Source organism: Cervus canadensis, chromosome 4, assembly GCF_019320065.1.
Source record: "Cervus canadensis isolate Bull #8, Minnesota chromosome 4, ASM1932006v1, whole genome shotgun sequence".
NCBI classification, from domain to species: domain Eukaryota; kingdom Metazoa; phylum Chordata; class Mammalia; order Artiodactyla; family Cervidae; genus Cervus; species Cervus canadensis.
In genome coordinates, this window is record NC_057389.1 from 73,385,295 (window position 1) to 73,411,866 (window position 26,572).

General features: G+C 41.5%; 1 protein-coding gene and 1 pseudogene across 5 annotated transcripts in view; one reads left to right on the forward strand and one right to left on the reverse strand.

Annotated features, from left to right (window-relative positions):
- TNFAIP8 (TNF alpha induced protein 8) overlaps positions 1-26,572 on the forward strand; it is a 137,572-nt gene that overhangs the window by 99,172 nt on the left and 11,828 nt on the right. The window lies entirely within an intron of this gene.
- LOC122441181 lies at positions 18,460-18,639 on the reverse strand (annotated as a pseudogene).

Sequence of the window (26,572 nt, forward strand, 5' to 3'; positions counted from 1 at the left end):
TCAGCAGAGTTGTTCCGCTCACTTATTTCGTCATCTCTCCTGATAACATGTTAACTTGTTGGGCACATGCACAGGTGTTTATACTCAATTGTGTTTATACTCAATTGTATACTCCTCAGTGTTAATGACACTTAACAGGTGCCTAACTTGTTCCTCATTGCTTCTGCTGTGGTTTCTCTGAGCTCCAGGTTGCCTTGAGTCCCTCTCACCAGAATCTGCCAGAGCTGGGGTTCGAATTCCTGGTGGGTTTTTAGGAAGCCGGTCTGGTTCACAAGCTTGCAGTCAAACAACTGAGATCAGTCAAATGCCAGGACAAAGTATGTCTGAGCTTTGCCCCTCAACACGCGTGTCAGCGGGGAGCCTTGCAGAATCTTCTGGGAACCTCATGGTCGGCATTGCCCCACCTTCCAGAAATTTTAACTCTTCCAAAAGTAGAGACTTCCACTACAAAGAAGGGGACCAATATCTGTCAGAGTATTGATCATAGAAAAGCTTGTTTGTTCCATGGTGGTGGTTTATTAATATCTTCTATAATCAAAAAGCTCAATGGTATCATATAAGCTGCCACACCGGGGTGCCTTCCCTGTTTTAACCTCACGTGCTGTGGCAGCTTATAAATCAAGTTCATTGCTAAGCATCACTTTACCAGTGTTTTCCCCACTTTCCCCAGCCCTGCCTTGCCCAGGGAGTGATGAGTTCAGAGGTGAAGCTGTAGTTCAGCTCTGAGGAAATCCATAGCCCTTGGTACAGCTGACCTTGATGTCATATATAATGTAGAAGGTGTAGCCCGTGCTTTAAAACACCAGACTTTGATGTGATTATGTTTCCTTTTATATAGTCATTAGCCTTGGAGTGCGGTGTGCTGACAAGGACTGAAAATGGAAAGTCCATTTAGAGATCCATGCCATACTGTCTCCTTCAGGGTGCCTCACTGGTAACCTGGTGTTGCCTGACCCCCCACCCCAGCTCTGTAAGCTTAATTATCCTGGGGCCTTTTTCTTCCTCACTTCTGAAATTTTCATCAGACTGAATTTGCATCACACCTTTCTTGTCCTTGCATGAGGATGCCCTTGGGAGAACCAGGATAACATGGCTGATTAAATTCCCCGCTCCTGGCAGTTGATAATCCAGGAAGTAGCAAGAGAATGCAGTAGGGTGAGACAAAGTCTCAGGACCCAGTGATTTCATTTCAGAATAATGCAGCACATCATTTCATTAATAATACAGAATAATTCCTAGAGTTGCCACAAACCATTTATTTGTCAACATTTCCTTCCATATGAGAAAGATGCTAACAGCTTGGGAGACAGTGAGGTGAACATGGCTGTATACGTCTCTTCATTCAGTACATTGTACCTAAAAAGATAGTATAAGCTGAAATTTTTTAAAAAAATCAAATCATTATATATATGTGTAATATTTAAGGAAGGTCCACAGTGAAAAGCTTTTTGTAATGAAATTGATTCCCCCTACGAATGTAAGTAGAATCCTCATGGCTGAGAGTTAAAAGCAACTCCAAAGCTCCTTTTGTCTAACTTCTTTATTTAGAGATGAGGAACCAAGGCCTAGAGAGGTGATGTTTAGGTTCTTTCTATCCACCTTGTGCCTGTTTGGCAAATGAGAAATTTCACAAGCATCACGGATTTTTGCATGAGATCTCCTGGAAGCAGGACAACCTCATTTGTTTGTGGGTATCCTACACTGCCTTTTGGGGGAATTTGCCAAACCTAAATGGAATGGTTGAACACACAGAGATTGACGATTTCACCTTCTCTTATGTGTTCCTTCGGGAAAGTGAAAGATGAGGAGGTACCGTGAAATAAAATTTCGCCCTGCAATAGAGCCTTCAAGATCCCTGGTTTTAAAAGTGGTAGACTGAGTGAGAGGTGGTTAAGAGTGAGCTCACTTGTTTTCATTCCTTTGAGAATGTGGCTCAGGAAAATTAGCTCAATAGCTGCCGGTTGGGCAGGGGTGTCCTTCCTTGGGAGAAGGTTTGCATGTATGTGGCCAGGAGTGGGTGGGTATTCGGACACCAGACATGCAGTTGCAGGAGCCGGTGGGTGGCTCACCACCAGATTTTCCCCAGAGCCCTGGGAGCCCGGTGCATACTGGGGGTCAGAACTCGTTGTTTTCTGAGAAGCAGCTCAGTGTTCCCTCAGCCACTGGTCAAGATTCCTGAAAGACCGGTTGCTTAGATCTTTTTTCCTCCAGTTGTGTTAAGATATAATTGACATGCAGTGCTGTGTAAGTTTAAGGTGTATGGCATAATGATTTGATGTACATATATGATGAAATGATATGAAATGATTATCACAATGAATTTAGGGGATATCCATCATATCATATAAGTTCAAAATTAAAGAAACAAAAAAACTTTTTTTTCCTTGTGATGAGAGCTCTTAGGATTCACTCTCTTAAAAACTTGTATGTATAGCATATAGCAGCGTCACTTATATTTATCACGTACCTTAAATCTTGTCCTAAGGGCTTCAGAACCTTGAGGGAGAGTTAGGTATGGAGCTGGGGTGTGTGAGTGAATGACTGCTGAGTGGGTTGCTCTAGGAAATTAACTCCTGTCTTACTAGGTTGGTACCTTATGATATTTATGGTTTTGAAGATGTATGGGGACTTGTGTTTGTGTATATAGCACTGTCCGTGGACTTATATGGGAATACAGTCTCCAGCTTCATCATGACAAACAAGATTTAATTGTATAAATAACTGGGAGTAAACTTTCTTCCAAGGAAATGCAGAAGCAAAGAGGCCAATAAGCTAAGTGCCCTAGGTGACCATGTCAGCCTGAGGCCTGAAGACTTAAGACCTCATGTGCCCACACCAGGGTTGCCTGTCAGGAAGAGAACAAGCAATTTATGAACTTTCCTTCCATCGTGACCTGCCGTGTATCTAGCTGTTAGTTCACCTGGCCCATGTATGTGTTTTCATTTGGCCCCCTCCTCTAGGCTGAGGAGCCTGGGGTTCAGAGGTGTCTCCAGGTCACAGGCTGTTCTGCTCACCGTGGACAGTCCTATTTCCTGGGTTCAGCCTCTCTGCCTCCATCACTGCTGCCTTCTCTGGGCCTTGGATACTCACAGCAGCAAATGTTGGCTGAGTTAGTACTTCTTCTGTGTGTGTAGAGAGCCCCACCCTCAAAGAACTCCTGTTTCAGGGCATCACATGCAACACATGTGCATTCATAGTACAAAATACATGATGGGGGTTTAGGTTGAGTACAGGCCAGAGGACGATGTAGAATCTAGAGGAGAGTGTTTTCACCAGACATCACAGGCAGTGGTGCCTTCACAGAGGGGTTAGCTGGGACTTCAGTGAGGCCCTTTAGGGAAGATGAGTGGAAAGAAGAGTGGAAGAAGAAGGTTTAGAGCACCATGGAGTGGAGGGTTCATGGCAAGCCTTGGTGGGCCATATTGCAGCAGTACATGGCACCAGCCTGGAAGCCAAGCTGCCCAGAGGGACACGATGTAGCAGACAAGGCACTGGGCATCAGGAGACCAGTTCTCCTCCTGACTTTGCCCTTGGTTGTCTGTGCAACTTTCAGTCACTGATGAGTCTCTCTGAACTTCAGCCTTCCTCATTAGAAAAGTGCAGGCATTGACAGTAGACTAAAGCATGCCCTGTATAGTGAAGAACAGGGAAGCCTGGTGTGCTTCAGCCCTTGGGGTTGCAGAATCAGACATGACTTGGTGACTGAACAACAAATGCCCCATATACCATTTAGGAGACAAACAAAATTATTGTAAGAAACTGTGGGATTTGAACTGGAACATGGCAGGTGCAAAGTAGTGTTTTAGGAATACGAAGCAGATGAGTGTCATCTCTTTTTGCCTTTTCATAGTTCATGGGATTCTCAAGACAAGAATACTGAAGTGGTTTGCCATTCCCTTTTCCAGTGGACCACATTTTGTCAGAACTCTCTGCCATGACCCGTCCGTCTTGGGTGGCCCTACATGGCATGGCTCATAGTTTCATTGAATTAGACAAGGCTGTGGTCCATGTGATCAGAAAGTGAAGAAGAACTAAAGAGCCTCTTGTTGAAAGTGAAAGAGAAGAGTGAAAAAGTTGGCTTAAAACTCAACATTCAGAAAACTAAGATCATGGTGTCCAGTCCCACCACTTCATAGCAAATAGATGGGGAAACAATGAAAACAGTGACAGACTTTATTTTGGGGGGCTCCAAAACAACTGCAGATGATAACTGCAGCCATGAAATTAAAAGATGCTTGCTCCTTGGAAGAAAATTTATGACCAACTTATACAGCATATTAAAAAGCAGATATTACTTTACCGACAAAGGTCCATCTAGTCAAAGCTATGGTTTCTCCAGTAGCCATGTATGGATGTGAGAGTTGGACTGTAAAGAAAGCTGAGCACCAAAGAATTGATGCTTTTGAACTGTGGTGTTGGAGGAGACTCTTGAGAGTCCCTTGGACTGCAAGGAGATCCAACCAGTCCATCCTAAAGGAGATCAGTCCTGAATATTCATTGGAAGGATTGATGCTGAAGCTGAAACTCCAATACTTTGGCCACCTGATATGAAGAACTGACTCATTGGAAAAGATCCTGATGCTGGGCAAGATTGAAGGCAGCAGAAGGGGATGACAGAGGATGAGATGGTTGGATGGCATCACCGACTCGATGGACATGAGTTTGAGTAAGCTCCAGGAGTTGGTGATGGACACGGTGGCCTGTGTGCTGCAGTCCATGGGGTCACAAAGGGTTGGACATGACTGAGCGGCTGAACTAACCTGAAGCAGACAAGAATCCTAGATTGGTCTGGAGGATCAGCTGAGCCAGGGTAAACAAGCCCAGGCAGAACAGTGTGTGCATCTTCAGTCAGAGAAGGAGAATAGGTTTCCCTGATATGAGCTGTGAGGGAAAGATTGAAGAGAGAGGTGAGGGCTGGTCTGTGGAGTTGGTGTCTGAGAATACCCACTTTTACAAGGGAAAGAGGTAGATGCGTCCAGTAAAGGAAATAGAAATGGAGACACTCGGTAAGTAGGAGGAAACCAGAGAGCGAACAGGGCTTTGGAAGCCAGGAGAATGAGAGTCCTATGGAGGCCGTGGTCAGCCATGTCTGAGGAGAGGTGCTGTAGAAAATAGCTTTGCTGTTTTCTCCTTAGGCCTCAGTAAAAGCTGGGAGCCTGTGTTTGAAGAGCTCGTCTGCTGAGAACCCCTCATGAATGTTCAATCAATATTTAGTGTACAGAGACACAACATAAAGTTTACCATCTTCACCATTTAAGTAGATGGGAAGTGGGGGCAACTCAGGTGGCGCAGTGGTAAAGAATCCCCCTGCCAATGCAGGAGATGCAGGAGACGTGGGTTCGATCCTGGGGTGGAAAGATTCCCTGGAGTAGGAAATGGCAACCCACTCCAGTATTCTTGCCTGGAAAATTCCACAGACAGAGAAGCCTGGCAGGCTACGGTCCATGGGATCGCAAAGAGTCAGACATGACTGAGCACACACACATTTGGGGCCCAGGGGATGGCTGCCCCAGCTGTGAGCAGGTGCTCAAGCTCCTGAGGAAGGAAGACTTTGATTATCCGGGACCTTCCAAGTCCTAGTTGCCTGCAGACTCCTTCCTGATCTCCTTACCCCCTTCACCTCTGACCTCTCCCTGTGGCATTGCACAAAATCAGCCCTGGTGCATGAGACTAAGAAGTGAATATAGGTGTAAAATTTAATCCAGTTCTTTGTACTGCAGACTGTAACTGCAGCCATGAAATTAAAAGATGCTTGCTCCTTGGAAGGAAAGCCATGACAAACCTAGACAGCATATTAAAAAGCAGAGACATTACTTGCCAAGAAAGGTCCGTATAGTCAAAGCTATGGTTTTTCTAGCAGTCATGTGTGGATGTGAGAGTTGGATCATAAAGAAGGCTGATTGCTGAAGAATTGATGCTTTCGAATTGTGGTGCTGGAGAAGACTTTTGAGAGTCCTTTGGAGAGCAGAGAGATGAAACCAGTCAATCCTAAAATAAATCAACCCTGAATATTCATTGGAAGGACTGATGCTAAAGCTGAAGCTCCAGTCCTTTGGCCACCTGATGCAAAGAGCCAGCTCATTGGAAAAGATCCTGATGCTGGGCAATATTGAAGGCAGGAGGAGAAGGGGATGACAGAGGATGCGATGATTCGATAGCCTCACTGACTCCAAGGACATGAGTTTGAGCCAAGTCCTGGAGTTAGTGAAGGATAGGAGCGCTTGGTGTGCTGCAGTCCATGAGGCTGCAAACAGTCAGAGACGACTTAGCGACTGAACAACGACAACAGCAGCAATCTACTGGGAAAGAGTTTGGGCCAGTCTGAGAATTAGAGAGTTTTTCTCTCTTCCCTTTCACCTTCACTTCCTGTCTGCTGAACTGTTCTCTTCCTGTGACAGGAACACATGTCTTGGAAAACCATTGATGCTTCTTCCAGGGATACTCTAGATCTGACATGTAATATGAAGCTCTGAGGGTTTTGGTCTTATACATGTTAAATAGGATTTGGGCCATGCTAGTAAACTGAGCCATCCTGAGGAATTTTTTATTTCCCCTGAGGTAAGAACCAATGAGGTAAGGCTTTTGTTGGTGATTAGACAGCTTCACCCAGGAGGTGCTGGATAAATAAGGAGATTTCCCTGGTGGCTTCCTGCAATGCGGGAGACCTGGGTTCGATCCCTGGGTCAGGAAGACCCCTGGAGAAGGGAATGACAACCCACTCCAGTATTCTTGCCTGGAGAGTCCCATGGACAGAGGAACCTGGCAGGCTACAGTCCATAGGGTCGCAAAGAGTCAGACATGACTGATTGACTAATAAGCACAGCACATAATCACAGAGACAAAACCAACTGGGGCCTGCCTGTGATATTTACCTGGTTGAGAAGTCTATTTCCCATTCTGTAAAAAGCAGTCAAGGATGGGCTTGCTCCAAGGAACATTTTCCTTTTGTAAAGTTGTCTGATAAAAGTGCACTGACTGTTCTCATACAAAACCATTTTCACTTTGGGGTTTAGTATCACAATTAAGTCAGTTACGAAACAGCTAGAATGAAAATGCACCCCTCCCCAATATCACAAGTGTAAAAACTGGACTCAAGTTTTTCAGAAAAAGGAGACAATTAAAGAAGGAGTCTCAGTTTACAAAAAAAATTTTTTTAAATTAAAAATTAAAAAAGAAAAAGACCCTTTCTCCAGAATGTTTCTGGGAAGGTAGAATTCAGGGGCCAGTGGCACTAATAAAAGAGAAGGAGAAGAACCTCTGGGAAACCAGAGCAGTGAAGGAAGTCAAGGGAGTGGCTTTCTGGCAGGTTTTAACATTGCAAGGGAACAATGAGGAAGAAATAGTGAGCGAGGGGGAGTGGCAGGCGGTGGCAAGCACGGGGTGGGACCCAGGCCTGATGCAGAGCCTCCAAGGGGAGAGAGAGGAAGGGAGGAGTAAGAAAATAACTTTAAAATGGGGTGGTGGGGGGAAAGAAGGGTACTGTATGCAAAACCAGAGAAGTGAGCAGCAGTATAGGCAAGAGACCACTATGACTGAGGGGAGGCATTTCGGCAGTCTGTTTATTTTGTTTGCTGGTGCAGTTAATGGGGGCGGGGGCTGGTATGCAAGGGTGCTGGTCTCCAAAGCGCGGTGCCCACTTGGAGCCCATGAAATAGTGGTGTTCAGAGGACACACAAGCTCCCCAGTTCTTCTCGGGCAGGATTAACGCTGAGGCCCATAAACAAGGACATGACGTTGAGGAATGCTGATGTTTTCAGCCAAATGGGGGCCTGTCAGAATCAAGGGCTGTGTTGTGCTGGCTTGGATTCCTACTGACTTTCTTACTGGCTTATAAAAACGATTTCCTCAAAAAGCTTGCCAGTGGCAGATGATGAATTAGAAAAGCAGTAATGCCAGCCAGCTGTACTGTGCCACCCGTTGGATGGAAGGCCAGTGGGACTTGGGGTGAATGGAGCTGGAGGAGCAGAGAGCTATCACCCCTCTCTCAGTGAAGCTGTACCCAGTTTATGGGGGGTTCACTTACTAAAAAGTCTGATGGTTAGCAGGCTCACTGAAGAATTTCAGGACGAGGGTTTTCAATGGGCTGAGCTGGTGTGAATTATTTGGCTCACTCGACCGTTGGTCTGACTTGATGATCAAGGTGAGGACCTCAGACGTGTGGGCGGTTCTCGGCATTCCTGTTGACGCTGCCCGTCCCAGCGAGCTCTGGGGCTGCCCTTCTGCACCAGCTCTTGGGGCGTGAGGAGGGGAGGTGTTCCTCCTGCTTCTCGGCAGTGGAACTTACGTGTGCCTGTCTCAACATGTGTAAGGGTTAATCGGCTCAGTGTAATTGCTGCTGAGAGAGGCAGCCTAGCTGAAGCCTGACACAGTCCTCCGAGTTCCTAGGGAAGGGGTCATTCTTATAGTCCTCAGTTGTTTTCCTCTCTTTCTCAAAGATGGGTTTTTAATGTAACATTATGGTATTAGAATCCCATGGACAGGTCTTCCCAGTTGACTCAGTCAGTAAAGAGTCTGCCTGCAATGTGGGAGACCCAGGTTCAATCCTTGGGTTGGGAAGATCCCCTGGAGAAGGGCATGGTAACCCACTCCGGGATTCTTGCCTGGAGAATCCCCACGGACCGAGGAACCTGGTGGGCTACAGTCCATGGGGTCACAGAGTCGAACATGACTAAGTGACTTTCACTTTCAGTTTCATGGTATTAGAATCCCAGGGACAGAGGAGCCTGGAGGGCTACAGTCCACGTGCTTGCAAAGAGTCAGACACGACTGAGCAACTAAGACTTTCATACTTTCACATGGTGTTAACACCAGTGGCTAAAGACATTCCTGATCTGTAGTTCAGTCCTTTGCATTTTTTTCTTTAAAATTCTCAGGCGACCTTTCATTTAAAATACAATTAGAATGAAATTAAAAGAAAGAAAGAATAACTTGATTCTGTTGTTGCTTAGTTTGTTGAGGCCTTCTGCATCTTCAGGCCTTTCTGTAAATGAAGATGTGGAACGTCAGTTGGACTAGTTAATCCAAAGGGGGAGTGGGAGAACGGTTATATTTGGTAGGAATACTGGAATATCACAGAAATTACCAGGAAATGGTCTCTTAGAGTAACATTGTTGTCTTTCTGTTCTGTTTTCATGCCAGCATCTAGCGTTATTCTGTGAAATAGTCAAACCTGTTTTCACTGTATATCTTTTACAGCTTCAGTCAGCCAGATTTTTAAAAAAAATATTTGATGCTGTTTTTTATTCCATGAATGACTCAATTGACTGAATGTAGCAGCTACTAAACTTGGCAGTTTGTTGCCATCGTCATGCCCCTGGACAGGAAGTGTTCAGTATAGATATGACTAACCAGTTTCCAGGCTTAAAAATAAAGTGGGGGATTTCTGGACAGAATAAGTCTTTGTCACCCAGTTCAACATGCCTGACAAATCTGAAGCTCATGGCAGCGGCTTTACTTTCTCACTTTTTCCAGGCCAGCACTTCACCTGACATTTTCTGTTATACAGATTGAAACTTACTTTATGGTGTTTGGTGGGTTTTGTTTTGTGTTAAACAAAGTAAGAGGACATTTGAAGAGTCGTGAGAATCAGCTACAGTCAGTATTCTCTTCTTGTTACTTCTTTTATTTTTAGCTTCTTTTAAATCATCACCCTCCTGAGGCAGGTGATGGGGAAAAATAACCTTCATCTGCCTAGGTAGCAGCTTAAAGCGTCAAGGACATGCCACAACGCTGTATTCTCAAGACTTGTCTTCTTGAATCTAAGGATCATTCGAAGTAGTACTTTTTCCACAAAAGTTACTTCCAATCATTTTAGTGATTCTTAAGATTTCTTTTGTCAGGAAGAATTTATACTATTTTGACAGGTCCCCAAAGGTTTTTCAGCATCTCTCTACCTACAGTTATTATTTCAGGACTTCAAAGATAAATTTCATATTTTATTTTGCCATGCTGTCTCCCTAAATAATGTCATTTTCCCTCTCTTAATACAAGTTTTTCTCTCCTTTCTTATTCTAAACAGCCGTTTAGTTTGTGGGTTTTTTTTTTTTGTCTTAGGGATTTAAGAAGTGTAAAAACCATGTTTTGTGGAAATGTTAAATTAGACACAACATTTATTAGCTGAGAGTGTCTATAACAACAGCAGCAAGGTGTTTCACTTAACTCTGTCCAAGTGTTTGTCTCTGAGCTTCTGTGTGTTTTTCATATCAGAAACTATGCCAGAGAATGATGATTTAAAATACAAAATGCATGCAAATATTTTTAGTCTGGATTAGGGTGAGGTCAGTAATGATTCTTTGGGACAACTCAGATTTATTTGCCAAATTTAGAAATAAATCATAAATTTATAAATAATGGGGTTATAGTCACTATATTTGAGCTGAATGTGGCTGTGACCCTGAAGTGATGCTTCTCCTGTGCTCCTCCTTACCACCTCCTCTGTTTTCAAGAGTGAGGCAGGAAAGAGTAGGGTAGTCCCTGCTATGTCTTGGATTAGAACTTGATAAAAATCAAGTTTATTGAAAATATAGGTATCCTGTGCTCCAAATAACCTACACCTGTTCTAGCAAGATGTTCTCAGGGGAAAGAGGGAACTGTGTATACAAGCCAAACTTTGATTGAATAAAATGATTCCCCTGAGTTGCTTTTTTTTTTTTTTTAACTTGAGTGTCTTACAATTTACTGCTTGAATGTTGAATGCATAGAATTAGAACATTGCAGGCATTGGCAGGGTGATATTTTTTCTTTTTATTTCATTTCTGGCACGTGCCCAATTTGCCCCATCTATCTTTTCATGTAGCTGCCCAGTCTCTCTTCGTAAGAATAAACAGTCTTCTTTTGTGTTTGTCACAGCAGGGTATTACTCATAAATTAGGCCTCTGCTGTGGTGATTCCCTGATTTAAAATGTTAATCTTCTCTACCTTTTTTTTTTTTTGTGAAGACTACTCTACCTTTGTAGCCTTGTTGTGTAGCCAAGACTCTTTGTGGCCAAGACTCTTCTAGTTTTTGTGATACTGGACACGTTGTAGGCAAACGGAAAATGCTTGATAATCAGTGAAGATAAGGGTAGACATGGTCTGGAGGGTAAAATATTTTGCAGAACTTAAACCTCTGCTGTTTCATGAGATTGATGGATCATCCAAACATTGATAGTGAGCCATCATCTGACCTTCTATCTGATTTTTAGCTACAAGAGGGCACTGTGCTCTGTAGGTAGTTTACCATCCATGGTGCCAGCTATCAGCTGAAACCAAGATGGACATTCAGAATGTACTCTGCAGATGAGGGGCATTTAAGAAGCCCTGTTAGGACCTTCTTTTTGCTGGTTCTTTTGAGGCCGTGGAGGTGATAACCAGTCTCTTAGCTAGTGTTTTGAATCATGGTGGTCATGCTTAGGCTTAGCACAAAGCCATGGTGGACTTTAACCAGCTCAAATCTGTCCAGGTTGATGGAGGATGTCACAGGCTAACTTACTACTTTATCAAAAAATGGAAACTGGAGAGTTGTCTTTCACATTTGGGTCAGTCAGGCTCTATTATCAGAGCGTTTTTGGCACATCCTGTGGGGCCATGGAAAAGGGAGTGTTTTAGGCAACTCTTGTGTTTGAAATGCCTTCTTTTGTTTTTTTAAACTAGTTTTTAGTTGTTGTTCACTGTGCCACGAAAGCGTCTCTCCATTTCCGTTCATTGGAATTGCTGATCTGTGGAGTTCTTCCTGAGTTCCAGCCATTGTAGCTTATTACTAGTTAGATTTTATTTAAAATGAAAAGAAATTTTAGAAGAAAGATTAGAGAAGAAAAAGATGTTGATTGAGGGACAGAGAAACAGTGGGTGGATCCAGAGGTAAAACTCTTTGGGGCTCCATAAAGCCTTTTAGAAACTAAAATCTTAGCTCTCACTTGTTTGGTTTATACCTGGCAGATAAGAAATGAACTTAATCAGATTTTGACAGCAAATTAAAGGCCTCAGCCCTCTTTAATCGTGCATATACATGCTCGGAAGTTCTATCAACTAATGGATGGTAAACTGCTAACCAGGATGATGTGAACTGTGCCTAAAAAGAAAAGCTTGTCTCTAAAACCAGTTGGGCCCCCAAAATGGCCACCACTTTGCCTTGAGCCCAAAGACAAAAGAATAGCTGTTACTAAGACCTCTACTGACCCAACACCAGCCTCCAACTACTGTGGCAGGCATCTTTGCAGCGATCCTTCATGATGAAAAAAATACTGTATTAAAATATTTCAGATTCTTTTTCCTCCATCAGAATGCAATGAGCTGTAAGTCAGCTCAAGAAAAGATGACCCAACCCCTGACCCCTTGGTACTTTATAAGGCGCCATTAAAACCTTGAAGACCCCAGGCATTATTAAGGCTAACATTTGGAATCTTAATCCAAGAATTCTAAAACATCCTCTTTTTTTTTCTCCCCACTTTGGCCTGTATCTAAGGTTGCTCTATTTTGTGATAATACCAATTTAATGGGAGAAAAATATTCAAGATGTTAGAAACTTGCTATTTAATAATTAACTTTCTTTTCATTAGCTAGAGTCTCTAAACATGGTTTAAACATTCATTTAAACATGGTTTCTAAGTTTCGGGAGGAGGGGGGTCAGTATGATATATGGTTTTTTTTTTTTTATTCTGTATGATATAGTGGAAAAAGATTTCATTTTAATTCATCAACAGGAAAAATGTGGTAGTATTCATTTTGGGTGTTTGCTACAGAATGTGCCCTGCTTTGGAATGTGGGTGGAGTTCTGGCATTTTTATATTTGTATGTTTCAGGGAATTAAAGGTACAGAGAAGCATTTGTCCATTGCCTATATAAAGACTAACCATACAGCTGACAACTTAAAAATACTGTATGGGATGACATTTCATGTCCTACAGTAGCAACTGTTTCCTTAATTCTGAGATTAACAGATAGCATTAAAGATGGATGCTGAAAAGAGGAAAAAAGGCCCTTCTTTTTGCCAAATTTTTTCACTCCCCTCACCATCCTTTTCAAGGCAAGAGTAGATTGAATGACATCAGCTGAAAATTAACAAGAGATTAGTTCAAGGGGAAAACTGTCCAGGTAGGGTAGATTTAATTTTCAGATTCAGAAACTGACTCAAATCATACACTCTTAACGATTTGATTCATCATTTTTCTAATCATCTTGTCTTTACAATATACATTGTCTCATGTCTTAGAGATAAATGCAACACTATTTTTCTAAGATATGTTCTATTTTTGCAGCAATGAGAATATTACAAATCATATGAAGAAAAAAAATCAATAAAGGTAGATTGCCACAAACATATAAAAGCAGTGTTTACTAAACTAATATTAAAAATATATAAAACACTGCTTTTATATGCTTGTGGAAATCTTTGTCCTGTGTCTCTTTACCAAATTGAGCCAAGTGGTGTGAACTGATTCTTCCTGGGCGTATGTGACATCTGGAGTCATCCCAGAAGGTTCTCAGCACCTCTGCCCACCCCAGAAACAAAGCCTAGTCACTTGTCCCCGCCCCCTTCCCAACCTGCTAGACATACTCACTTCTCTTTAAAACCAAACCTGACCTAAATAGGATAGCTTTTACTTAACACACCCGTAGTAACTGCTTTCAGTTCTTTCTAATATCCTCAAATTTAAGAAAGAGCAACAGTATACAGTTATGTGTCCCTGTGTCTTTCACCATATTGGACACTTTACTTATTAGAACATATTTCAGTTCATTTAGAAACTGGTTTGCAATTGCTGAAAGTTCCTGCAAAGCCCTCTCACAGGGGTTGTCAAGACAGGCATATGCCAGGACTGACCAGGTGTAAGTTAATGCCAGAAGGTGCTGCAATACAGAAGACCCATCTCTGCCCTTGAGGAGCTTTCAGTCCAGAGGAGATATCAGATGTGTGTATGAAGAAGTAAATGCAAGGGGATGCCACATTTGGGTTAGAGAGGTTCAGGAAGGGCTGTCTGTGACCGGGATACCTGAGGCACAATTGTTGAGATGAGTAGCATTGGTAAGAAGGTTTGGACAGGATTGGATAGGATTTCTGGAACTACAGTGCCTAGACCATTGGTGGTGGTACAGTACATGATTTTAGGAGGCCTGAGGCACAGAGCTAGACAGTCTTCAGTAACTTTACAAGGCCACTAGTCCCTTTCAACTCCCTTGGAATCCATTGCATCATTCCCAGAGAATGCCTATGTTTGGGGTTGTGTGACCTTTGCCACCTTACTCACACTGACTCACACCTTTTGTACCATGCAGGTAGACTTGGGGCTCATGGCCTTTGGCAGTCAGCAACGTCTGGCTAGAAATGAATAGTACTGGGGGTTTTCTTCTCATTGAAATAATTTTTATGATTTAAAAAAAATTTTAATGATTTTTATGCTTATGGTACATTTAGAGGAAGAGTACCACTTTTCATTCACATTGTTTTCATTGGTTCCTTTTAAAATAGTTTTTTAAAAATAACATTTTAAATAACCAGAGGGAAACAAAATACAGATAGTCAGTGGAAAACAAAGACAAGCATTAACATGGCTGGACTTGGAGGCCATTTTGCTAAGTGAAATAAATCAGAGAAAGACAAATACTATATGACATCACTTATACATAGAATCTAAAAAAATACAACAAATAGTGTATATAATGCAAAAGAAGCAGACTCACAGATAAAGAGAACAAACTAGTGGTTACTAACTGAGGGGACAGTACAGTGGTGGGGAAGTGGGAGGTACAAACTGTTGGGTATAAAACAGGTTCAAGGATTTATTGTACGACATGGAGAAGATAGCCAATATTTTAAAACAACTATAAATGGGAAGTAACCTTTTAAATAGTATAAAAGTTATTTTAAATATTTTTTAATAAAACAAAGGCAAGTTGTGTTGGTGGTGCTCAAAGAACGAGCATTTAGATTGTTGCTTAGATAAATATAGGATAGCTTCTAGGGTGAAGAGAGAGATTTTTCAGCAAGTATGCTGAGGTGGAAAATGCAAGGCATTTTGAGGGAAAGGTGAGTCTAGAAGGTGGTGGAAGCCTGGAGATGTGTTGACAAGTCAGAACTAGGAAGCCTTCTTACTCAACCTGATTGCCAGCCAGGGGAACAGAGGGCTGAGACTGGACTCACTCTTGGAGTCACTCCCAGGTCTGAAAAGTAACTCAGAAAGGTTTGAGTCCCTAAACCTCTAAAGCAGGGTGGTTAACTCACATGTCTTAGCTAATTTCCTGACCCCTGTGGGCCTGTGACAGATGGTAAACTGAACAAAACCTGTTTCTTATCCCCTTGCACCCTCTGCCCCCAGATGTTACAAGAAGATCAGATTTTTCTTGAGAAATGGGAAGTGTGAATTTTTAGGTCACTGCTCCCAATTTTTACATCTTTTTACTAATTAGAAAAACAAAATTAAAGCATTGTGAGGGCCCATTTTGGGGTTGATGAAAGTGTTCTGGAATTAGATAGTGATGATTGTCACCTGTTGTGAATATAATAAATCACGGAGCTGTACCCTTTTTAGATGGTTACAATGGTCATTTTTATATGATATGGATTTTATCTCAATTAAAAAAAAATTATGGGGGCCCAACCAAAGCATGTTGCCAGCCCAAAGTTTGTAAGCTCTGTTTTAAATGAAGGAATTACTCTCTGCTACATTTAGCAAAATTTAGAATCCCAATATAAAGTACCTTCTCACTGGGGAGCCAGAGACCAGGAGTTAATGAGGGTCACATTGTAAATTTGCATTAACCTCTCGGCCTCTTTGTGTGCCTGTGGTCTCCATGGCTTCTTCCATCTCTTAAAGTAGGACTGGCAGCAGACATGAGGAGAGATGAGATGGTGGCTTAAATCCTGAAGGACTGGGTGAGTGGGCGGAGAGGCAAAACTTCAGAAAGGTGGGGGCTGCCAAAGTGTTTCAGAGAAGTGATTTATTTTGTTGTTATTTGGCAGCTAGTGGTAAAATTGATTGGTTATTTTATTTGCCAAAGTTTATGTTACCCAAATATCTACCATTAGGGAAGTAATCCATCTCTCAGACAGCAAGTTAATGTACTTAGGGAAACGTTTTTTAGTTCTTAAAAGAGATCAACTATAATGGCCTTTTTTAGTTATTTTCTTAACTGAAAAATGAGTTTAATATACCAAGTATGACTCAACATAAAAGGATTATGATTATTTTAACAAAACTATTTGGCTTTATTATTTTTAACTACAAGTTAGCCAGCTTCAATAAGGGCAAAATAGAAAAGATTTTTATGTTATAACCCTAATTTAATTTTCAACTTTTTCTTTCTTAACAAACTAGTGAAGAAAGGTGAAGTTTATGCCTTTTTAAATTTCCAGTTTCTTATGAATTTATCCTTAAAAAATGCTTTTTTAGTCTTAAAAAAAGCAGTATCTGTCCTTAAAACAGAATTGTCTTATCTCTGCAGAGTTTGGGTTATTCAATAATTTTTACCAGTTTCAAATGTTATCAAAAGATGATTTTTTTTTTCCGGATGCCTATCTTTAGTTATGAATTGACTTGTTTATAATAAACTTTTCCCAAAGGACTATATTGCAATATTTGTTTCTTAGGTAAATTTGAGATATGATATTTTAGATATAATACCTAATTAAAATAATATAATTAACTTATAGTTTCTTATGTCATTATATCTTATTTTAAAAACCAGTACTGTTTTCCCATTCCTCCCTTGGCTTCCTTCTCCCCCAGAACAACCTGGGAATTTCTTTTGACCCAGCAGATGCATTTGAAAGATTAATTGAACATTTATTATGGATCAGTTCAGTTCAGTCGCTCAGTTGTGTCTGACTCTTTGCGACCCCATGAATCGCACACTCCTGCGATGAATTGCCAGGCCTCCCTGTCCATCACCAACTCCCGGAGTTTACTCAAACTCATGTTCATCAAGTTGGTGATGCCAGCCATCTCATCCTCTGTCATCCCCTTCTCCTCCTGCCCCCAATCCCTCCCATCATCAGGGTCTTTTCCAATGAGTCAGCTCTTCTCATGAGGTGGCCAAAGTATTGGAGTTTCAGCTTCAGCATCAGTCCTTCCAATGAACACCCAGGACTGATCTCCTTTAGGATGGATTGGTTGGATCTCCTTGCAGTCCAAGGGACTCTCAAGAGTCTTCTCCAACACCACAGTTCAAAAGCATCAATTTTTCGGAGCTCAGCTTTCTTCACAGTCCAACTCTCACATGCATACATGACCACTGGAAAAATCCCAGCCTTGACTAGACAGACCTTTGTTGGTAAAGTAATGTCTCTGCTTTTTAATATGCTGTCTAGGTTGGTCATAACTTTCCTTCCAAGGAGTAAGCGTCTTTTAATTTCATGGCTGCAATCACCATCTGCAGTGATTTTGGAGCCCAGAAAAATAAAGTCTGACACTGCTTCCACTGTTTCCCCATCTATTTCCCATGAAATGATGGGACCAGATGCCATGATCTTAGTTTTCTGAATGTTGAGTTTTAAGCCAACTCTTTCGCTCTCCTCTTTCACTGTCATCAAGAGGCTTTTAAGTTCCTCTTTACTCTCTGCCATAAGGGTAGTGTCATGTGCATATCTGACTATACAGTGGAAATGAGAAATAGATTTAAGCGACTAGATCTGATAGAGTGCCTGATGAACTATGGATGGAGGTTCGTGACATTGTACAGGAGACAGGGATCAAGACCATCCCCATGGAAAAGAAATGCAAAAAGGGAAAATGGTTGTCTGAGGAGGCCTTACAAATAGCTGTGAATAGAAGAGAAGCGAAAAGCAAAGGAGAAAAGGAAAGATTCCCATTTGAATGCAGAGTTCCAAAGAATAGCAAGGAGAGATAAGAAAGCCTTCCTCAGCGATCAATGCAAAGAAATAGAGGAAAACAACAGAGTGGGAAAGACTAGAGATCTCTTCAAAAAAATTAGAGATACCAAGGGAACATTTCATGCAAAGATGGGTTCAATAAAGGACAAAAATGGTATGGACCTAACACAAGCAGAAGATATTAAGAAGAGGTGGCAAGAATACACAGAAGAACTGTACAAAAAAGATCTTCATGACCCAGATAATCACGATGGTGTGCTCACTCACCTAGGGCCAGTCATCCTGGAATGTGAAGTAGGTGGACCTTAGAAAGCATCACTATGAGCAAAGCTAGTGGAGATTATGGAATTCCAGTTGAGCTATTTCAAATCCTGAAAGATGATGCTGTGAAAGTGCTGCACTCAATATGCCAGCAAATTTATTATGGATAGGAATAAATATAAATATAACCAACCCCAGAGATTTCCTTTTCAGGGAAAATGGAAGCAAATAATTATGATACAAAGTAGTTTGCAAAAAGAAAGTTTTTGACAGGATTATTCAGTAAACACTTCAAGGAAGAGATGATATTTGGGAAGCATCATTGAGGAATGGATAGAATTTCACCCAAGGTGGCTCTCCCTTGTTTCCATCAAGTTTCTGCTCAAATGCCACCTTTCCATAAAGGCCTTCACCAACTGCCCTGGAGAAAATAACAGTCTCTCCACCACTCCTACTGTTTGCCCATCCTCTCCACCCCCACCAACACACAAAATCCCCTTATTTTTTTCTATTAGCAATAATCGTGCCTCGAATAAACCTCATTGGCTACGATACTGCCACTGTGCAAAGCTTCCCTTATTTTTTTCTAATCCCTGTCACTGTTTGACATATGTATATACAGATTTGTTAATTTCTGTCTTAGGGTCTCCCTCTACTAGAATCTGTGCTTCTTGAGAGCAGGCACTTTGGTGCTCAGTAAAACATGTGTTGAGTGAATGAATGAGTAACTGGCTGGGAGAAGGCTTTTCTACTAAAAGTCTGTTTACTGATAGAGCTCCAAACTGTATGGAAAATCCAAGTTCAGCTTTCTCCCAGGATATTTACAAATTTGGCACATTCACCACCTCTCTGAGACCCAGTGAACACATTCTGTAGAAATTAGGGAGAGAGTTTGATGCCTGTAACTATATAGCAAGTGTTATGAAAACAATTTCTTATTACTCTTAACCTTCCTACCTTTTTCCCAAGCTAACTTTCCGTAAACATTCACTAGCTACTCATAATTTAGGTTTAAATTATTTCTAATTTAAACTCACATGTCCTTTGGTTTCAGACATACAGACTCTGCTGGGCAGAATTCTAATTTCTTAAAAGCCAGTAGGAATTCTATAGGTTGGTTCCGAAATGTTGTCACATTTCTTTCTTTCTTTTTTTCTTTTTCCCCTATTTTTTGACCGCATGTGACCACACCATGCAGCATGCAGGATCTTGTTTCACTGGCCAGAGATCAAACCCATGCCCCTTGCAGTGGAAGCACTGTGTCTTAACCACTTACCTTAACCAGAGAAGTCCCTATTCATATTTAAAAATGGCTGCAGAGCCTGGAAACTGAACGTACCTGTGTGAAGATGGCCAGGGAAGGCCTGTGGTAAACCAGGAAGGATATCTCCTTCTAAAGGCGGACAGCCACAGTTTACCTCAAGACCATGGTTGCCATGTGGGAATGTGGGCCTGTTTTGGTCAGACCTTATGATTAGCCAAAAGAAAAATCAGAAACATAGAATTTGAGGCTACATTTTTTAAAAACATGACCCACTAATTCTAAGAATACAGTTATCATATGTAAAATAGATGACCAGTGCAAGTTTGATGCATGAAGCAGGGCACTCAAAGCTGGTGCTTTGGGAAGACCCAGCGAGATGGGGTGGGGAGGGAGGTGGGAGGGGGTTCAGGATGGGGGGCACACATGTACACCTGTGGCTGATTCATGTCAGTGTATGGCAAAAGCCACCATAATATTGTAAAGTAATTAGCCTCCAATTAAAATAAGTAAATTAATTTAAAAAAAAAAAAGAATACAACACTATATGGGCCAAACAACAGAGTGTCTAGGTTGCAACCTCTGTAAGGCATCCTAATCTAAATAAAACAATGGAGGATACCTGAGCATTAAGAGCGGGGAAAGGGTTAGAAAGAGGGGTAGAAATCACCTCACAGAGAACCTAAGTGCCACTCTGGAGGTAGCCAGCGGTAAGCACATTTCTTCTGTAAACCACTAGGGTCTTTTTTTCTTTTCTTTCAAGGTTATACCCTGTAATTTTAGAGCTTCAGTATATCTTGATATTTGGAATGAGATAATTTACTTTAAGACCCAGCAAATCTCATCTTACCGTTTGCTTACCTTTAATGGAATCTAGCCTCTTAGGACTTGACATGGCTCTAAAATGCTTGACTAGCTTAACCTTATCATACAGTTATTGGGGAAAGGTTTTGACAAGAATGTTGGGAGGCTGTGCCAAGAGGCATATTTGAGAGATGCCCAAGTTGAGGCCAAGAGGTTACTGCTCCTAAAATACTCAAACACATGGGTTTGGGATATTTTCATAGAAGATGCCAGAACATTTGCAGTACGGATTCAGTTAGCTAAATATGGTCACTTCACCAAATATAAGTGTCTGTTTATTCTGTATGTTTTGGCAAAAGACAGGAGAGAAAAGCAGTAGACCAAAAAAAGAGAGAGAGAGAGAGAAAAGAAATGAAAATGCCTATCTTTTATATAGATTATTCTGCTTTAAAACAAAAGGTATTTAACATCCCACAGTTGGGACTATGTTTTCATCCATTGAGTATAAGTAAATCCATTTGTTAAGCTCTAGATACGTGAAGTGGAGTTGATTCCCTGACATGTCTTAATGAATTACTGGTAAAGATAGTGATAGGTTCCAGCAAGGCAGATGGGAACAGTGGACTTTGTCTCACTCCATGGAAGCTGGAAGGCACGTGTTAAGCACTTTGGAGAAGAGAGAGATGCATAGACAGAGTGGTCCCTTAGTTGTCCAGGACTGTAATCAAGTAAGCTAAGACAGAAAGTTAACTCTCCCACAAGGCAGAAAATATACTGGAAGAGGGAACGTTTTATTCTTTCCTTTGGATTTAGATTACTTTACCACTGGATTTTGGAAAAACTTTTTGGAAGAGGTGGTATTTAAACTGAGCCTTCAGGAGTGAAACAGGGTGTACACATCATTTTGCTTTCCTTTTTTTTCTCTCTTCTGATGTGTAAGGCCTAGCCTCTTTTTTTTTTTTTTTCTTTAAGTTCAAGGAGTTACCTTATCTTGGAGAGTAGATAAGCTCTATGAAGTGAGATTATATAGCTGGCTCAGTCGCATCACAGCATTTGATAGAAAATTTATGAAGAGTATACATTCTCTTAATTTCACTTTTCTTACAGAGCAGCCACGCCCCATAATTGACTGCCATGGACCCTAACTACGCCCCTCGCTAAATGCCCTTGGACAAGTCCCTTGACTGTTGAGCCTCAATCCTCTCATCTGCTCCCTCAGGGTTACTAATACTAACCCTCAGGTTATAATAGTAAGAGGACCAAACCAGAACAAAGCCTTTCATAAACACATGAAAGTGTTATTGTAAAAAATATTTTGCAGACCACACAAATGTCAGCTGTAATTTGGTTGTCTGGTTGTCTGTGTTATATAGCCAGGAGCAGCCTGAAGAGACCTGGAAGGCTGTGCTGATCACCGATTCCAGTTTTAGGGGCTGGCTCAGTAGCTAAACTGCACTCTAGTGTGTTGGCATTTTAAGTCTGTTACTGGTTTTCATAGCACAGGAGTGAATATAAATATTCGTGAGGAGCCAGGGCCTCTGGCAGGATGGGAGAACTTAGGGGGTGGAAAAGTATAGAACATCATGTGGCTTGTTTAGAGGACTTTCCTCTATAGTCTGGTAGAAGCTCGGCTTATATCAACAATGGAAAGGCCTCTGTCCTCAAGAAGGTATGTAAATAAATTCAGCTTAATTGAAAAATCTTTAAGAAAAACATAAAGTATCCTAATCCCATATAATAACGCATATAATAAATAAGGAAGATTTCATTTAATTTAAAAAGAAAAAGAATAGCTCACTAAAGTCAGTTTGATATAAACACTTGTAGGATATTCTTATTTAATTTCAAACTCATGTGAAGCCTAGTGATAGAGTTAGGTCCTGTTCAAGTTTTGATTAAAGTATCATATAAAGAGGGTAACTTTTCTGTTCTCTTTGAGGCTTGAATAGAATAAGCTCTACTGTGAAAATATTTTCTCTGGATTCTGTGTGCAAACTCACATCTAGTTTTAGGTGAAAAAAAAATTTGAGGAGTTACATCTCTTCATAGGCTTCCCTAGTGGCTCAGATGGTAAAAAATCTGCCTGCAATGCGGGAGACCAGGAAGATCCTTTCTGGGTCAGGAAGATCCTTCTGGAGAAGGGCATGGCAACCCACTCCAGTATTCTTGCCTGGAGAATCCCATGGACAGAGGAGCCTGGCGCGCTACAATCCATGGGGTTTCAAAGAGTCGGACATGACTGAGAGACTGACACTTTTCACTTTCACTTACATCTGTTCATAGGCTATTTACAGCATGTCTTAATGGCCAAAGTATGTCTGTTGAAAATTGTAAAGTTTTATGTTGTAGAAGTACACCTCAGAGTAGGGATCTTCCACCATTACCTTCCATCAGAACCATCCATCAGAGTGCTTCCTCCAAATACAGCTGCTTAGACTGTAGTCCTGAGGATTCTGATTAAGTCCAACCATGAATTTCTAGAAAGCGCCAGACCTTCTGATACACATAGCCCTTGCCAAAGAGATTGCTGCCCATTTCCTGCTGTATCTGTTCTTTCCCTCCCAAAGCTTTCTCAGAAACTGAGTACCATTGTAGTAAATTTTCCTGGCCTTGACAACAAATTATACGTAGTTTGTGTTTAAGGTTTCTCTAAAATGATGACCTGCTGGGATGAGATGGTGGTGGGGGCACAGAGTGAGAGGGAGGATCAAGACAGAGGGAATATGTATATACTTATAGCTGATTCACAAACCAGCACCACATCGTAAAGCAATTATCCTTCAATCAAAAATTTAAAAGTTTCTCTAAAATCCATAGGACCCACATGCCTCATTGGGTTTCTCACATATAGGTACGCTGCTGGGCAGACTTTTTCATTCCTAACTCTGGTAGGAATTCTGTAGGTCAGCTCTGGAATGCAGTCACATTTCTTTCTGTTAAGGCAGACTCTTCTGTATCTTCCAAGGCTGCCTCTTGGGTCAGTCTCTATTTGTGAAACCTTCCTCAAACCTAATTTCCTTCCATTTCAGCAAAATTATTGTTCCTTCTCTTTGCTACCATTGCTTTCAGGATTCGTGAGCTGTGTAACCATCTGCTTCCTGCCCCCACTCCACCTTAGACTTGAGTGTCTGGACAGAAAGGATAGGTTGTTTATTTCTGAAACCACAGTATCTGATACATTATGAACACTCAGAAGTTTTGTTGAATGATTCACGTCTTTGGGTTAATGTCCTGTCATCTCTCCTCACTCCTATTTCACAAGTCATCATCACAAGACTCTTACCATCCCATACCAGCTGAATGTCAACAATACCTACCTACTTTAATAATAGGGATAACAACATTAATGACAGTAGTAATAATAGTTCACATTGGTTGATGTTATTTTTTCACACCTGGTGCTCCCCTAAGCACTTTTTATGGGTTATTCCTGTTTAATCATCATAAAAACCTCAGGTATCCTCATTTGCATGTGGGGAAACTAAGGCACAGAGAAGTTAGGTAACTAGCCCCAGAGACCCAGCACTCAATAGCCAAACTAGGGTTCTGACCCAGACAGTGAGCCTCTGAATCCCAGGCTCACAGTCACCACCTTACTTGTCTTTTTGCCTGGCTGCCTGTCCTGCCCTCCCCTATTTACAGGAGACAATTATGAATCCATTCCAGAGGAATAGCAAGAATTCAAGTCCATTTGTTAGCCAATAATTTTCACTGATCTTAGCCTACAAATTTGTTAATGGGTCATCTGTGTAGTTTGAAAAACCTGAGTAAGTAAAGTTAAAATGTTCCTTTACTCCACTAATCCTCAAGACCTTTAATAATTATTAGTACATTTTTTGCCACTCAAATGGGACCCTTGTCCCTCATATACACTGTTTCCCAAACTTATTTAGCTAGAGGGAATTACCCCTCACCCCTCGCTTAAGACTCTTAACTTCTTGAAGAATTGGGTTTTTGTTTTTAACATAATTCAGAATAAAAGCTGGCTAGTGCTCATGTGGGGTTCCCAAGAAATTTCTCAGGTCCTAAATATTTGGGTAACCCTGACTTTTGACCCTTTCTTATTTAGTCTTGAGTGCCTTTAGTGCTTCAGTACTTAAGTAGTCTTTAGTGACCACTTACATTTACCTGCTGGAAGAGGCACAGATTTGTTGTCAGAGCGTAATTGCTAATAGTACCCTTTTCAGAGGGATCCCATTAGGATGATAAACTGCACAGTTTCTCTGATCATAACCTCCCCCTGCCCCAGTTAAGTAAAGACCTCTGTTTCAACCTTGCTACCTTCTCACCACTCACTGAAGGACTCTGATTGCTGTCACATGAATGGGACTAAAGATAACAGCCATGTGCCTCTGGCATCTCACCATTTTATGTCCTAGTCTTGCAGGGAATTACAGAATTTCATAAACTGGAATTACTGTTTAGTCTCTGATCACTCAAAAGTAGCATTAATAAGAATTACAAGCCTCTAAGACTTCTTAATGCCTCTTGATGAGGGTGAAAGAGGAGAGTGACAAAACCAGCTTAAAATTCAACGTTCAAAAAACTAAGATCGTGGGATTTGGTCCCATCACTTCGTGGCAAATAGAAGGGGAAAAAGTGGAAGCAGTGATGGATTTTATTTTTTCAGATTCAGAAATCACTGTGGACAGTGACTGCAACCATGAAATTAAAAGGCGCTTGCTCTTTGGAAGGAAAGCTGTAACAAACCTAGATAGCATATTAAAAGGCAAAGACATCACTTTGCCGATGGCAGAAGTCTGTATAGTCAAAGCTATGGTTTTCCTGGTAATCATATACTGATGTGAGAGTTGGAGTGTAAAGAAAGCTGAAGAAGTGATGCTTTTGAATTGTGGTTCTGGAGAAAACTCTTAGGAGTCCCCTGGACAGCAGGGAGATCAAACCAGCCAATCCTAAAGGAAATCAACCCTGAATACTTATTGGAAGAACTGATACTGAAGCTGAAGCTCCAATACTTTGGCTACCTGATGTGAAGAACCGACTCATTGGAAAAGACCCTGATGCTGGGAAAGATTGAAGGCAAGAGGAGAAAGGAGAGACAGAGGATGAGATGGTTAGATAGCATCACCAACTCAGTGGATATGAATTTGAGCAAACTCTGGGAGATAGTGAAGGAATGGAAGCCTGGCATGCTGCAATCCATGGGGTCACAAAGAGTCAGACACACCTTAGTGACTGAACAACAACAAAAACCTCTTCACCCTGCTCAGTATCTGTCTATTCATATATATGCTCATCTGTGCAGAGAAGACAGCAACTCTGAAAGGATACCAAAAGAATAGTTGTCTCTGGAAAGCAGTGGTCAGGGTCAGGACTGCGCAGTGGTTAGCAAAGCTGAAAGTGAGACTTCTCACTTTAAATATTTTTATTATGGCTTTTGAATAGTCTAAGCATGTTATTTTTTTTAATTTCATTTTAAAATATTTTGAAACTAGTCTGGGTTTTCCCTAGAAATGCAGGATGTTTCAAACCCAGCTGGATTGATCTATTTTATTGAGTCCATTTCTTACCACCAGGGAAACCTGGTATCTTTTTTTATTTTTATTTCATTTCACTTTGTCAAATATTATTAGGTCTTCCCGTTCCCATATTTCAAGAGAGAGTTTTGTTGTTGTTTTGTTTTGTTTTTATGCTTGTATGGTATAGCAGAACTCTTCAGAGAATGGGTTGGATTTGGACATATCTAGGATCAAGTTCATCTCTTCCACTTACTGACTGTACGACCTTGAGAAAACAACTTAATTTCTCTGGGCCTCATTTGCCATATCTCTAAGTGGGAATAATTACCTCCCTCCTGAGATTGTTGCGAAGCTTCAGTAAGATAGTGCAGATTCTAGGCAGTTCTGGGGATAATGTGGTGTTAAGTTCAAAATACAGTGACTAGCCAATGAGTTCTCATGACTGTTAACCTCTCACTCTGAGTAGCCACAAAATCCATTTCTATTCCTGTAATCTCCATTCTAATATTTACAAGACTGACATCCCAAGGGATCCAACCATACCCCTTCATACAGATATCATCAAACTTTCTTCCAGCCCTGGTGTAAGTGTATCTAGACACATCAGGCATATCTTGTCAGAGTTTATGCTTTCTAGAAAGCAATCACGGAGAAGGCAATGGCACCCCACTCCAGTACTCTTGCCTGGAAAATCCCATGGACAGAGGAGCCTGGTAGGCTGCGGTCCATGGGATCGCTAAGAGTCGGACAGGACTGAGAGACTTCACTTTCACTTTTCACTTTCATGCATTGGAGAAGGAAATGGCAACCCACTGCAGTGTTCTTGCCTGGAGAATCCCAGGGACAGGGGAGCCTGGTGGGCTGCCGTCTATGGGATCACACAGAGTTGGACACGACTGAAGTGACTTAGCAGCAGCAGGAGCAGAAAGCAATCAAGTCATCTCATGATTTATGGAGCAA